Source organism: Sorex fumeus, unplaced genomic scaffold (genome assembly GCF_029834395.1).
Source record: "Sorex fumeus unplaced genomic scaffold, SorFum_2.1 ptg000044l, whole genome shotgun sequence".
Lineage (NCBI taxonomy): Eukaryota > Metazoa > Chordata > Mammalia > Eulipotyphla > Soricidae > Sorex > Sorex fumeus.
Window position 1 is genome coordinate 24,572,319 of NW_026606101.1, and position 16,154 is coordinate 24,588,472.

Sequence of the window (16,154 nt, forward strand, 5' to 3'; positions counted from 1 at the left end):
CCACCTCCGCGGGCCGGAGAGTGGTTACAGGGGCCCCCTGCAGGTAGCTTGCCGGGCTCTCCGAGAGGGGCGGAGGAATCGAACTCGGGTCGGCCATGTTGGCCTACCCGCTGTGCTATGGCTCCAGCATTATGTCTCATAATTTAGTAGGCTAATTGGTGTGTTGTCTCAGGGAAAAGGGAGAAGGAGGATCAGAAAGAAGATACTTGTGAGAGTTTTTTCATATTCTGATACATTTTTATATTGTATAATATATATTATTGACTTAGGGCTGGAGTCATAGCACAGCAGGTAGGGTGTTTGCCTTGCATGAAACCAACCCAGGTTTGATTCCTCTGTTCCTCTCAGAGAGTACGGCAAACTACCAAGAGTATCCCTACCCACACGGCAGAGTCTGGCAAGTTCCCTGTGGCTTATTCGATATGACAAAAACAGTAACAAAACTCACAATAGAGATGTTACTGGTGCTCGCTCAAGCAAATCAATAAATAATGGGCGGACAGTGCTACAGTTCTCTTATTGTTGTGATGTTCTTAATAATCAAGCAAAAGAAAATTTATGGTAGAACTAAACATTACAGCCAGTAGAGAATTATACATCACAGGAAAGCAATAGTAGATATAGGAGAGGTTTAAGAGTGTCAGAATTGATGACTACCCTCTTCCAACAGAAGGTCTTGTTTTCAACATGACTTTGCCCATCTATTTTTTATGTTTTACTACCTACCTGTATAGTCCATAGTGTCTTCACTTCTCAAGTAAACTTTCCAAACTTGCTCTGAGTGTGAAATTCTCATCATTAGATTTATGTTATCCATTTTTAGATACACTCTTCAGTCTTATTACAATGACTGTCCAATTAAACAATGAAGGAGGAAGGATATTCATTTTGTAATCTTGTGGCATAGAATAGAACTTTAATGCAGAAGTTATCTCACTTCAATAGTTAGATTCTTCACTCATTGGGTATTTTTCTATAAATCTATTCATTCATTGTTTTTTCCTAGTGTTATGCTATATTAACATATAATCCACCAATTCCTTCCCTATCCCTATTTTTTACGTTCTTCCTTCCTTTTGCTACTAGCTTCCTCTTTTCTTTTCTTTCTCTTTTCTTTCTTCTTTCCCCCTTCCTCCTGTTTGTTCTTTCTTCCATAGGATTTTATTTTCTCAAAAAATTTTATTCTTTAATTAAAATATTTTCTTTAGTCATAAGAATGCTGACTTGTTAGGATAAACTATTTCAAAACCCTTTTCATCACAGTTAATTAGCTTTCTGACTAATACTCCATAGACCATATTTCTTCAGGCACATTATTTGTGTATACCCCTAAAAACAGATGTCAAAACACATTAAAGGAAAAGAATCCTCAAACATCAAAGACTGTGTTCTTTATTTTTAAGTTCCACCACATATCTACACACCTGTCTAAATCAGTCATGTGAACTATTCTGTTGGTCAAGATTTGAGTATCTCAAGTGCTTCGTCTGTATTCATCTCATTATCTCATTTATACATGCATATTATCCTGAATGAATCCAATACCACTATATGAATAATATCTCCAGATGTCAAAAATATGGTAGGTTTGCAAATAAGTTCAGGGACTTCACAGAACTGACACGTGAAAGAGTAAACTGGAAAGAAGGATAGAAACAAAGCAAGTCTTAAGTGGTCTATTAGTGGATAAGGCAGGAGCTGGAGCGATAGCACAGCGGGTAGGGCGTTCGCCTTACAAGCGGCCAACATGGCCGATCCGAGTTCGATTCCTCTGCCCCTCTCGAAGAGCCCAGCAAGCTACCGAGAGTATTCGATATGCCAAACACAGTAACAACAAGTATGAAGAAAAATTATAGATATAAACTACAATATTTCTTATGAAAGGTTTAACAAGAATGTCCACAGCCTAGATTTCCCATCAAGGATATGACCTTAGCCTAAACCACTAGCACCAAGAATTTGAAAGACTGATAGAAAAATGTACAATAAAGCTGCTTCTTGAAATGCGAAGGATAAATTTAAACCATGATTTGAAACTTAAATTGAAAAAGAACTACGATAAGGCATTGTCACCATATTGTAGAATGAAATATATTTATCTGCATAATAAACAAGTGTGTCTTTTCTAGGTTCACACAAATAGAAGTACCAGAGAATCTGGAAAAGTACCAACATTGGAATCACATATTTTCCTCAACAAATGGTGGACAGCATAATAACTCTCTCGCTACACACAGAAACACACACACACACACAGAGAGAGAGAGAGAGAGAAAGAGAGAGAGAGAGAGATAGAAAGAGAAAACAGCTTTTCCTCACAGTCAACAAGAGATTACTGGACTTTATAGGAAGCATTTCTTGTATGTTTAAATACTTTGTGGCGTGTTAGGTTCACTCAGTGGAACAATCCCTGACTTGTATGCAGGAGGCTGAGCTACATCCTGGCATCATCCCACAAACACCTATCATAACCCCCATAGAACCAATGTTTGGGTCTCTCTATTTCCCACATAATAAAGTATGTGATCTCTGTTGTACTGCTACTAAAGTGTGCACAAACTCCACAACCAAAGAGCATAACCCCCAGCGAGGACAGGTGTGAGCACCTCACCGTGTGTTCAAATCCTGGTAAGCCCCACAACTGTCACAAGGGCAATCGAAAGTGAGAGCGAACAAATATGTATCTAAATAGATAAAATAAAGACCTCTGTGGTCTGCTCTCAGCCTTACTTTGGGAGGTTAGTTCATGAAAAGCTGGTCCTGACTTTCGGCCCCCAGACTCTGCTTGCCACCTTCTGGTCTGGGCAAGAAGCCATGGAAAAAAAGAACATTAAAAAGATCTTGTGATGGAATTTCATTAGGTATCTCATTATAACTTGTACAACCTATATGCTGAGACATGTTTAAAAAATCACATTGCATCTGAAAAAAAAGGTATTCATTTTTAAGCAACCCCCCCCCTTTTTTTTTTTTTACAGAAACTCTTTATTCCTCACTTTTTGTTCTATTTGGAACAGAAACACGCAACTTGGTGACAAATAAAGGGTCTGTTTTCCCCCCTTTCCTTAAAAAACTCTTCTTTTTCTTGAATAACCTGATCTGAGTATCTCATTGCCTAAACCCACTACACCTCCACATACCCAGGAGTTTTCTTGCACAGAATCAGCCAAGTTAGTCTTCCGTGCCTCGCTGTTCCTACAAGCAGAGAAAAGAAGGGGCTTAATGCCTGGCTTGTGTGAAAACAGGGATAAGGCAAGGGCGGCATGTGGCAGGTATTGTCCTGAGGGCATGAATGGATAATCACTCCTGTCATGGCAAATAGACTCTGTCACAAGGAATTCTGTGGTTTCCAGGAGGAAATGTGCTTTCCCTGCAGGCTACTGAGCCCAAATGAGCTACTTACAGCACCTGCAGATCTGAGCATCAAGCAATTATTCCACCACCTTGCCAGAAAACAAAGACGAGGGTACTCTTTGACAACCTCGACCTTTTCCAGCTACCATAAACTAATTCTATTTGCAGCCAGAGGGGAGGATGGCTTTCAGACTCCTTTTGGGGAGTTGTCCTTCACACTTTGTGCCACATTGTCAATTCTGTCAATCCCCAAAATGGCCACTCTTTAAACAAGAGAGGTGCTATTGAAGCACCAAAAGAGATTCAGGAAAGCCCTTATGACAAATGAATGTCACTGACCAAAAGTTAGTAGGATGCAAGCATGGTCCACACTATCCATTTAGCAGTGGTATAAGTGCCTGTTGTTAAGTGTCACTTAATAGCAATTATAGCCTTGTCAGAATAGGCGTGTGTGTGTGTGTGTGTGTGTGTGTTTGTGTACATTGTCTTATATTTTGGACAACTTATTAATAGGCCCAAATTTGGAGGAAAGTATAAACAAGTCAGAGGCACTGAACAAGATTAGAGATTTATTAAGATTTTCTATACCAACTGCCTGAGATTTGGGAAACTTTTCCTGAGAGAGCTGTCTTGAACAAAATGTAGATAGTATGATACAATTATTCAGAAAGCAGGTGGTCAAAGTTCCCAGAGTAGAATGGAAAACTGGCCCAGGAAATCAAGGCAGAGGAACCACCTGGCCACTGCTGATGCCCAGTGCATTGCTATGGCCATTCATCTGGTGACCCAAGCAGAAAGTGACATAGCCAACGCCCGTCACATCCCTTCTGTCTACCAGATAAAACACAAGGTAAAATGCTAGGAACTTTTCAATAGGAACTCCAGAATAATTAGGAAGATTCTGGGCAGGAATTTTCCTAGGAAGAATAATTAGGAAGACACAAGGCATACAGATTTGATTTTCTTATTTTAAGGTATAGCTACCTATGACGTATCCGATATGCCAAACATAGTAACAAGTCTCACAATGTTACTGGCCGCTCAAGCAAATCAATGAACAACGGGAGGACAGTGACAGTGACAGTGACAGTGATTTTAAGGTACATACTCAAGCTCTGTAAGGTTGTAAGGTTGGCTTTCCTGGCAGCTGGATGTGCATGGGGATATTCTGATCACTGAGTCACTTCATAGGACAGAGGAAGTATCCTAACAGATCCTCTTGTGTTTGCTCGCCCTAGTCTGTCTCTCCCTCTTTCTTTCACACTCTCTCTCTCTCTCTCTCTCTCTCTCTCTCTCTCACACACACACACACACACACACACGTACACACACACAGAGCCATAATTGTTAATGTTTTCTTTAACTCTAGCTGAAAGGGTATCTCTTTCTCCATTCCTTCTAGCTACCCATCATCCACCAACATTTTCTTGGAGGTTTCTGGGATTTAATACTTCTTAAAGGACTTCTTTTAAAACCCTTTCTCCCACCCCCAACACAAACTTCCATACATCCAGCTGGCAGATCCCTCTGACTGGAAGTTGAGTAAAAATTGCCAACTCATTTTCTTTCTTTCTCCTTTTTTTTCCAGTGCAGCTGGGGCCAAAATGTGATGATTTGTTTTGCTCCAGTCACTGAAGTTTTTGTTTTCTTTTATTTCAACCCCCTGCTGGCTTCCCAACTTGGTGCTGAGTCATCTGGTGCAGGTGTTCTACACGGCTGGTATTTATGTCACTCACAGATGGTTTGGGTAAATTACACGATGTTCCTGCAGCCCCGTCGAGGCTCTTTCGGCTTCCTTTGATCCCAAGGCTTCCTGTGGCTCCTGCACATGTGCAGAACTTCAGGGCACTGGATGAACTCTTGTATGGATTCTATCCAAAGATGGTGGAGTTACACCAGTCACACAGACTGATGGAATCCAAGAGAGGTTAAGAAAAGATTACTAGAACTAACACCCCTGAAAGTGCAAGGTGCCACAGCTTAACTTTCATGTGAATGATGAGTGCAATGTGCAAAAGCATATTTATAGAGCAATGAAATCACTAAGAAAAGTGGAGTACAAAGGGGCCCCATTCTCTCAAGAAGTCATGTTAGAGAGAAGTATTATAGTACAAGTGAAATGTCTTAGAAATATACCTTAAATATTTTCTCTCTTCTTTCCCCTTGTCTAGTTTCACAATATTTTCAGCCCATTCCAATCCTCAATGTAAAGACTAGCTTATGGATAAATATCTGAAAATCTCATTTACGAGTACTCTACCTAGAACATTGATCAGAAACTTGCAAATTCTTGTCAATCAATCTGGGAAGGCTGTCCTTTATCACAAAGCAATTCAATGCACTCATAGATAATGTTTCGAAAAGGTTCAGAGAATTCGCCTCATATGGAAATCTACAACCTAGCTAAGGAAATTTATGTTTCTCCATTATCATAGATGTGATATATTGACAGTACTTTAAACACATTTTCTAAAATATCTTTGTAAAAAATCTTGGAAGCGCTGTGCCTTCTAAGAATTCCACTGATTCTTGTGTGACAAACTTTCTGAGGCTTTCCCAAAGTTAGTCTTTGCAGTAAAATTGCAACCCTCATAATGTATAGAGAATTACCTGAAAAAAATTTTTAAATGCAAATTTCTAGGTCCTGTCTTTAGAAATAATTCAGCTGGTCAAGGGTGAGGTCTAACAATTTGTGATTCTAGAAAATCTTAAGGAAGGCTTTAAGGAAGCCTTAAAGGAAGGATCCTTAAGGAAGGATCCTAGATCAGGGATGTATTTTGAGTTGCTAGTAAATTTACCATCCCTTTCTTCTCTTCAACAATTCCTGAGCAAAAGATTATACGTTCACTAAGTATTATAAACAGATCCTACTTAACACTCATTTTATAAAAGATGCCTTGATATTTTATTAATTTAAAGAAAACCAAATGGAATATAGAATTTACAATATTCACTCATATTACAGTTTTTAAGAAAATAATGACATAATCATATCCAATATTGCTACTGTATATTGTAGTCTATATTATTTCATTATTTATCTGAAATATTCTGCTTCTCACTTTCATGCTTTCCCCTGAAGTCTTCAACTAGTATTAATTGAATTAAATAACAAGATTCAGTGACTTTCCTAATTTAAATATTATATGTTATCATGCGAAATACGTAGAAAACAACTACAAAAATAAATAGCTACTTTCTATTTTTTAACTTTTAGTTCACACCCAGTGGTGATCAGATGTTATTCTGCTATGCTCAGGGGACCATGCCATTGTAAGAACAGAACCTATTGAGTAGATAGTGATATATTCTTTAAGAAATTATTTTTACTGTATTAGAACTATTTTTGACATTTAAACACATAAGCTTTTACTGAACTTTGGCATTAAGTAGGATTTAGCAGAATATTAATTAAAAGGATTTTGTTATTATTGGCAAAGTTTCTAGAGTATCAATATTTCCAGAATCTTAATGTCAGAATCCATTGCTCAACACAAAATAGATCTTTTTCAACAGAATGTCAGGGTTTTGTTCATGTTTTAAGGAATGCACATTAGGAATGTCTTTATCAAATTTTTAAAAAGTCATTTATTATTTGTCCAGATCAAGAAGCATAACATTTATCTCTAAACATGAGAAAAATTCTCTGGTATCAAAGAAACTGGTCACATTTTTGAACTATGTCTTCTTTTAGGATCAACGTTAAGCACCAGGGCAATCTGTAGCTTTTGGTTAGGTCACAGTGACCCAAACACAATTCTGGCAAGGAGCCCTTAGACACAATGTTTGTATTCCTGTAGTGTGACAGTGTATCAAACATCCACCACTTTCACTGAAATCAGTAGTGGAATACTAATGAAAATGGTCTTTTTTAGGAAAATAAGTCTTTCTTGGAACACTTTCTCCAAAGGTGATTTATCTCCCAACTGCTGTAAAGGATCATAGGTGATGTTTTAAATCACTCCATTGAATTTTATGCAGAATAAATCTGGTCAAGATGAATGACTGAGTCACCATTAAATGGAAAAAGCAAAGATGACTATGATAAAAGCACAAAATACAACTAAATAACTATGTAGTAGGGGTGGATATTTATTGTCACAAAGATGATTTCTTTAAAGCTGTGCTATTCAATTTCATACGAGTTATATGTTACTATTTACGTTTGAATCTCTTAATTGCAATAAAAATGCATGTCCTCAGTCACATTTCAAGTGCTCAATAAACAAATATGGGTAACTGTTACCATATTAGAGAACAAAAATATGAAACATTTTTATTGTATAAATTTGTATTAAATAGTAATGACATAGTCTTTATTTTTTAGTGAGAAAATGTTAGAATTGGTGCTCACTTACAGAAAACATGATTTTTTAAAAAAGCAATGCTGTGACACTCTTTTCTCAGTTCTAATTCAGTATGGGTTTTCTTAAATCTTTAATTTAACTTTTAATATTTTTATATTAGCTTAGGTAGCTATGATAGGGCTAAATATAAGATATTGATATACATAACTACTACACCCTACCACCACAAAAAATGTTCATGATTCTCACAGTGCTCCTAAATCATCAACATATAGAATTTACATACCATGAAAAAAATGAATTGTTATCATTCTTATAAGAATTTCTGCTTCTGAAAGCATCTGTTGTCATGTGAGAAACACAGGTAGCAATTTGTTTTGTCCAACAACATGTTGACTATAAAGAAGATGACATTATTTTTGCCATGACTGATTTCTCATTCAGATTTCCATCTCTCCCACCTCCCAACCCTTTGGGACATCTGAGATTTAAACAAATGTAGGATGTAAAAGTCTAAGATCACCAACTAGTTTCCAGACACTCCCTTCATATCTACCTGTTTGTTCCTTTTTTTTTTTTAGTTAAAGGGTTGGAAAGTTCTCATACTATTCCAAATTATTTCCAAGAATTGAAATATCCATAGGACTCTTCCATTTGGAAGGGTGGAGGTAAGGGATTTTTTGAGCCATACCTGGCAATACTCAGAGCTTATTTCTGTCCCTGTGCCTCTTGGTAGCCTCAGTGGAACATATAAAGTGCTGGAGATAAAACCATAGTCAGGCACATGCAAGGCAAGCACCTTTCCTGCTGTATTATCACTCTGGCACTAGAACTCCCCAATTTTGATGACAGATTAAAATTGATAGCCAGACCAATTCGTAAGTTCCATATGAAACCCCCAGGTTCCAAAGGATTCCAGTCATGATTCTAAACTTTAAACTCTATAGAACTCAAATTCAGTTCTTACTCTTCCATGGGGAAATGGTTCCTATTCCAAATCTGTCCCAAAATCCTACTTGTATTTCAAAATCTGTTCCAGTTAACACCACTGAAATGGAGGCACTTTATAAGTACTGCACCATATTATTCTTTTCTTGGTAAGAAACCTCTGTGGATTACTTTGAGAAAAAAATGGGATTACTGGAATATAAGTACTGATATAACATTACAATTATATTGGAATCTCAAGCAATTGTTTCTCATTTTAAAAATGACAACTACTGTCATTGATAATAATAGTAAAATAATGAGTTCTGTCAGAAACTCAGAGGTGTGAGAGGAAGAATAAGAATTATACTTAGTGGAAAGGAGAAGAGAATATTCATGCTGCTTGAGGTAAAACCAAAGATTCAGAAGAAACTGCAGCAGGCTCAGGAAGCTAATGCAAAAACTGAATTATAAGATTCAAGCAATCATATAGAAAGGTCTCACTTATATTATTTGTGGATCCTCAGGTTTACCCCAGAGCAAGGCAAAGTAGATACCGTAGTTAGGATTTTTAAACCGTGAAATTATTAGATGAGATCCTAGTTTTAGTTAGAATCCAAAGTAGAAATGAAAGAGTTTGGAAAACTACATTGGATATAAACTGCCATTCTCAAATCCTAGATATACAGAACACTCATAATGTCTTCATTTATCACAATGTGAATATTCACATCGCAATAAAATTCCAAAGGAAGAAGATGACATATATTCACTGCTTTCTGATGTAATTATTAAAATGTAATAATAAGAAAAAGTAAAGAAAATACAGAATTGTTAATGAATTTTTGAAAGCTGTACTTCAAGACGATTGTTGATGAAAATAGCCTATCTTGCATATTTGTTTTCAGAAAATTTACTGTTGTATAAGATAATGGATCAAAATCTCAAATGCCAAGGATTGTCCAGCTCTATCTTGCTGCAGAAAAACAACAACAAACATACCTTTTCTGAATATTGACATTTGAAAACTTTCTTTTTCCCAGAGAACAATATTATATAGTAAACTATGTTTAGGATGACAATGTTATTAATTGTTCAAGAAAGGCACTTTAGAGAATGAATGTAATTATCCACAAATACACCAAGAACTCTGGTGCAAACCAGAACTATTAAAGTGAAAACAGGGCACCCCATCATCAAAGGTATATACTGCAGTTGCATACCATTGGACTCATGACATTTTTTCACCCCAGTTGCTGACTATAACCCCAAATTCATTCTTTTTCTCATGTTATTTACAATATGATTGAAATATTGTTGTAAATGCACAATGTGGCATAGTGTTTCCCTTAAATTCAAAATAAAAATATAATCAGCTTGAATATAATCAGATGTTTCACAGCTCTGGAGAGCATTGTCTGCATACAGGAGCTTGGGGTTTGTTCCCTGGATTTAGATGGCCCCCAATCACAGAGACAGAGTAGCCCCCAAATAACACTGGGCATGACTCCCCAAACAAACAAAAGTAATGCATTGTCTACTATTTTCTGTATTATGAGTTTTATAGATTACAATAGCAAAACAATTTGGTTGATTTTTTTGTCATTTCAGGATTTACAGTTTTAATATTTAGACAAGACAGATCTAGAATTTTCTGTGTCCTACAGTGTATGACATAATCTTCCCAATGAAATATAATTCTTCATTTTCAATCTTTCAATTCTCAATTGATATTTGTATTGATAAAACTAAACCTAAAATGATATATTCCTATAGATATCTAAGCCTAAAATTAATTCCTTTTTACATAAAGTTCAAGAAAACTTTTTTATACTGCTTGATAAGCTACTGCCATATACATTGAAGAAATATGTCCTTTTTGCTTTGGCACTCTGCCGAGAATTGTTTTCTCTTCAGAAAAATCACATCACAGAAATCAATGTCCATTTATCATAGCTGAATGGCAAGATTACATACCTGCATTTGTAACCAACACCTAAATGCTTGAATGGATATAAACATTGACAACTTAATTATATTTTCTAACAATTATAGCTAAGAATTTACATGTTGAAATATTTATTTTATTGTGTTATTTTGCTCTTAATTTTTTTACCATATAATTACAGCATCACTGTATTTGGCATATAGAATACATCACGGGTAGTTTGCCAGACTTTGCCATGCGGGCGAGATATTCTTGGTAGCTTGCTGGGCTCTCCGAGAGGGGTGGAGGAATCGAATAGGCCAGGCTGGCGGCTTGCAAGGCAAACACCCTACCACTGTGCTATTGCTCCAGCAGTGTAAATGTGTGCTAAATATGTGTGTGTGTGTATAATTGATATTTGGCATTAGGATGGGTTGTTTAATATATACTAAACATGTTTTTAGTATATTTAGTATGTGGTTGCAATAGAACAGCGGTAGGGTGTTTGCTTTGCACGCAGCCAGTCCAACCAAGCCGGGTTCAATTCCTCCGCCCCTCTCAGAGAGCCTGGCAAGCTACTGAGAGTATCTCGCCCGCAGGGCAAATCGTGGCAAGCTACCCGTGATGTATTCAATATGCCAAACACAGTAACAAGTCTCAAAATGGAGATGTTACTGGGACCGCTCAAGCAAATCGAACAATGGGAGGACAGTGTTTTATTTGTTAAACATCTTTTAATATACATATATTAAGTATGTATATATTTAATATATATATTAAACAATCCTTCTGTGTGACATCTTATTATCTAGTTCTTACTCTGGAGAACCTGGCAAACTACCAAAAGTATCCTGCCCACACGGCAGAGTATTCAATATGGAGTGGAGTATTCAATATGCCAAAAACCGGTAACAATGGTGGGTCTCACTCTCCTGACCCTGAAAGAGCCTCGAATATGCCACTTTTTAAAATCTCAGGGCTAGGACGAAGGAGACATACTGGAGCCTGCTCGAGGTAAACGATGAACAACAGGATGACAGTGATACAGCGATACAGCATCACATTTACTTAAAATTTGTGTGTGCGAGACTTATATTATCTCTTAATTCAATTTAGTATAGTTAGGGCGCAGTATATATTTGGGAGGCTTAGGTTTATATAGGACTTTAAATCATAGTTTTAGATCAGTACTTCCTGCAGTCACAGGATAGGCAGAATGAGTTTATTAGTAATAAATGCAGAGTATTGCATAATACAAAACATCAACACTTAGTTTTTTAGGTGGAAAAAAATGATTGGCAATTTAAATGATTGGTAATTTCTAGATGATTTTTGGGCGTCACATCCAGTGGTGCTGTAGATTTAGGGTGCCAAAGTATCAAAGTCAGGACTTCATATCAAATTCAAAGTCTCTATCACTTGAGCTATCTGCCCCACTCTCTAAGTGATTTGTATACATGCCCTATGAATGCAGTGACTTGAGGATTATTACTATAGCCTAGATATAGGTGAGCAATATACTATCTTAAAAGAATCTGACATCTAGCACGAGATATAAAGATATTTTCGAACTTGAGTTATATGATTAAGAAAGTGCTAGGGATCATGATGACTCAAAACATAGCAATCTGTAAATAACGTAATTACACAAACAGATATCCTAATTATGACATATCAATATCAAAAGACTGTTCTGATAGAAGCATAAACAACACAACTCCAGTTAAAATGAACAGGACTCATGCTGTTAAAACTCGGTACAGACTTAGAAACATACCCACAGAGTACTTTAGCAGTTCCAAAGCACGTCATTCTCTACTTTTTAACAGGGAGTGAACAGCTGGGATGTGTTATTAGTAAGCCATGTTTTCATAGGCATTCTGGTTTTCTTTAGCCCAAGTCTTACAACAGTCTTCAGACAAATTAGTGCCTGAAGCTATAGGAAATCTTTAGTCTTTTTTGGAGAACTGCTGAGTCAGTCAGGTCTCAGAGACAACATGCCCACATGGACTTGCTATGCCACCTTTGGCCTTTCCACCTTGGAAATGCCTTCACAACCAATTACACTATTCTCAAATGTCTATTTACTTTTAATGACTCTAGTTAAATGTTAAGAGCTATTTCAATGACCCAGTTCAAGACTAGCAGGAAATGCTTAAACAAATCAATAGCTTCAACTGAGAAACACTCAAATAAATGTGTAAGAATCAGATCAATGTTTTAACAATAAAAGAGGAACAAATTGTTGAGAGTCCGCTTGTGGTACTGAGCCAGGTCTTCAAAAGATATTAAAGAGATTAATGTGGATGCAATATTGGCTGAAATGTTCTCCTGTTTCCAGATAATCTTACAACTATTTTAAGGGAATTCTGTTGTTGTTTCAAAATGACAGCACATTGATCAAGTTGACACATGCTCAGGAAAACAACTTTCAGAGATATCCTTTACATATTTTATTGTTGGGAAAAATTCCCCAACATGCCTGTCCCTCCCTCTCCCCCCTCCCAGCAACAGCCCCCACTGCCCGCAACAACAACAACCCACCCGGGCAAATGCCACAAAAGAAAGTTGTTTTCTTTTGAGTTTTCCTTGGGATGCCTCTTGTTGGAACCTGTGATAGTATTTGTTTCTAATTTTGTGTTATTTTTATTCTACTCAACTAAAAGTTCACATTGCACTCAGTAAGTCCAATTATATCAAATTCCACTCATAAATTGGTTTTAAAAATATTTCACATATCTATTGTTCATAAGCCCATAGTCACAGTGTCTTATGCCCTTTTTTTTTTTTAGGACACTTGAAATTGCTCTTACTGTATAACCCCCAGAGGGAGTGAGAGAAAAGAATGGCCTCAATTAGTCTTGCTATCTTCGGATGCAAAAAATATCTATGTGCAAAATCCAATGGATGAATATATAAATTCCCACCTTGCTTTGTGTTCAGAGAATCTTCGTATTAACATCTACATTCCTTTTGATACTGAGCATTGTTCAAGGAAGCATTAAGGAATGAACAGGTGGTCCTAGTCGCACTTAAGCAGTTCCCCTGGGGAGCAACACATGCTTACACTGTAGATTCCCAGGAAAGAAAACCAAGACAAAATTACAACTCCCAATAGTGAGCTCATTTAGCTTTAGGCAGTAGAGTTCACCTTTTTGTTGGTAATGGAAAGTGTATTCCTTTCAGGAAAGAAAAGAGGACAGGGGTAATTGATGACAAGAAAAATAATTGAAAGTTAACAGACTCAGGAGATAATAAAAGTTCTGTCAGTGATCAGTCCATGGATTTGGGTCAAGAATTTAACATTCCTGTTCATTAACAATGTCAGTGTGTATAAAAATTAAGAGTTTTAAAGGGGCTAGATGGTAATTCAGGGACTTTAAGAAGCATAGAGATATATTAATTTGGGTAAAAATTAGGTACATATGAACACATGCTTTTTCAAATTTTATAAAGATAGATATGATAGGAAACAACTATGGGATTTTTCCCCCAAAGAAACAATATTCATTTGTCTTATATTAAGTTTATTTTAACCAAAATGTATTTACTATTTCTCCAGGAATCGAGTCAGTTTCAGACACTACATGAACAGAACCTAGTAGATCATTCTTCCCTCGCTATTCATTTCCAATTTTAAATAGGTTAATAGCACTCAATTTAATGTTTTTTGCGATATGGGTTCCAGCTTCAATTTTTGGTAAAATGTTATACTGCATCTATGGGTATACATTTACAAAAATAAATATCACCAAGGAATATCTGTATCCTCTACGTGGCATAGTTGGGTTCATCCTGGACCCTTTCAACTAAAATTGCATTTCACAAAGATAATGATTCCTATACATGTTTTAGTTTAGGAAGCTTGTGACTCAGTAATTCAATTTCATCTATCTATTCTAAAGAAGGGTTTGAGAGATAGCACAGCAGGTACGGCGTTTGCCTTGCATGCGGCCGACATGGCAAACCCAGGTTCAATCCCTCAGCCCCTCTTGGAGAGCCGGCAAGCTACCGAGATTATCTTGCCCGCACAGCAAAGCCTGGCAAGCTACCCGTGACATATTTAATATGCCAAAAACAGTAACCACACGTCTCACAATTTGTTGTGAGACATTACTGATGCCCACTCGAGCAAATTGATGAACTGGAGGATAGTGCTACAGTGCTATTCTAAAGATATAACAACCTGATCATAGTTTTAGAAAATTCTTAACTTTCAAGTCATCGCTACTTTTGTCATCATAAAACATTAAGAATTTGGTCATCAGGGTAATAAAAAAAATGCAAACAGTTTTAGGAAAAATTGGGGATACGAATAAAGAGGTAATTATGTCATTTCTGTTTATAATCCTTTCTGGGTTTGATTTGTTGACTTAGAGAATCAAAAAATATCTTTAACGTTATAAAAGTCCATAGAAGCTGCTCAATAAATTTTGAATGAGTGAATATCAAGAACAATACAACAATAGAGGTCCTCAGAAATCTTTGATTTAAAGGAAAGGAAGTGACTTGCACTTTTGGCCCAGATGAAATAACAGGGTAAATAAAATGTTTATCTTCCCATCTGGAACAAGAGGAAGACAGATAAAATATATGAAACAAGAGTTCGCAGGATATCAGTCATAAGAAAACAAAGAACAGTGATTCTGAAAGATTTTTTTTTAATGAAATGAGCATTTCAGTTACTCCAGATGGACAGTATTGAGGTAGTTTCCAGGCCACAGAATAGTGAGAAGTGCTCAGAAAAAGCCAAGCCAAGTCCCTAATGTAAGGAAACAGAAAAGAGACTCTGTAGGGAATAATTTAGCTAATGTGACAGGCCAGACTACCCAGGAGCACTGCAGACAGATCCATAGAAATCTGGGAGAGCTTCCTCTATTATAGTCAGCAGTCCATTAGTGTGAGGAAACTGATATTGAAGGAAAGAATTGCTTAGACGAATTAGACACTGCCACAAATGGACCCACAAAGACCTAAAGCTTATTCTCACCATCTGGGCTAAAGCACCTTGATGATTCAGGAGACACTGAATAGAGTATACAAGAAAATCTTACCTTTTCCTGTGGGAATAACTAGCCCCTCTACTGAGTTCCATTTAAGAAATCTTGGAAAACAAGATCTCAAAGGATTAATTGCTCTCAGTTATTTTTTCTTCAAATATCAAGCATAATTGTTTAATAAGTTCAAAATATTCAGTATTCTAGAAGATAAAACATACAACATACAGATCATAATCATTAGTTACCCAAACATTAAGAAAAATAAACCTATATAAGGAAGTAAATAAATCATGCCAAACCAACCCTGACATGATCCTGATGTCAGAATTAGCAGACCACTAGATTTTCATTGATTAAACAATTAGTAGTGCGTAAAACTAAGAAACAAAAACTCCAAAAATCAAAAAAACTAAACCAGAAATTATCGTGCTATGGAGAAACATCATCACCTGGTGGTACTTCCAGGTATTGCTGGTAAAAAAAAAAGACAAAATTATGCTTTTTCATAGATTTTACAAATACATGTACAAGTAATTATAAATATTTATGTTATAAGTCAAATAGTTGTGTCTGGAATCTGTTTGTAAGTCAAACAGTTGTGTCGAATATAAATAGTTTTATCTACTTGCATATTTTAAT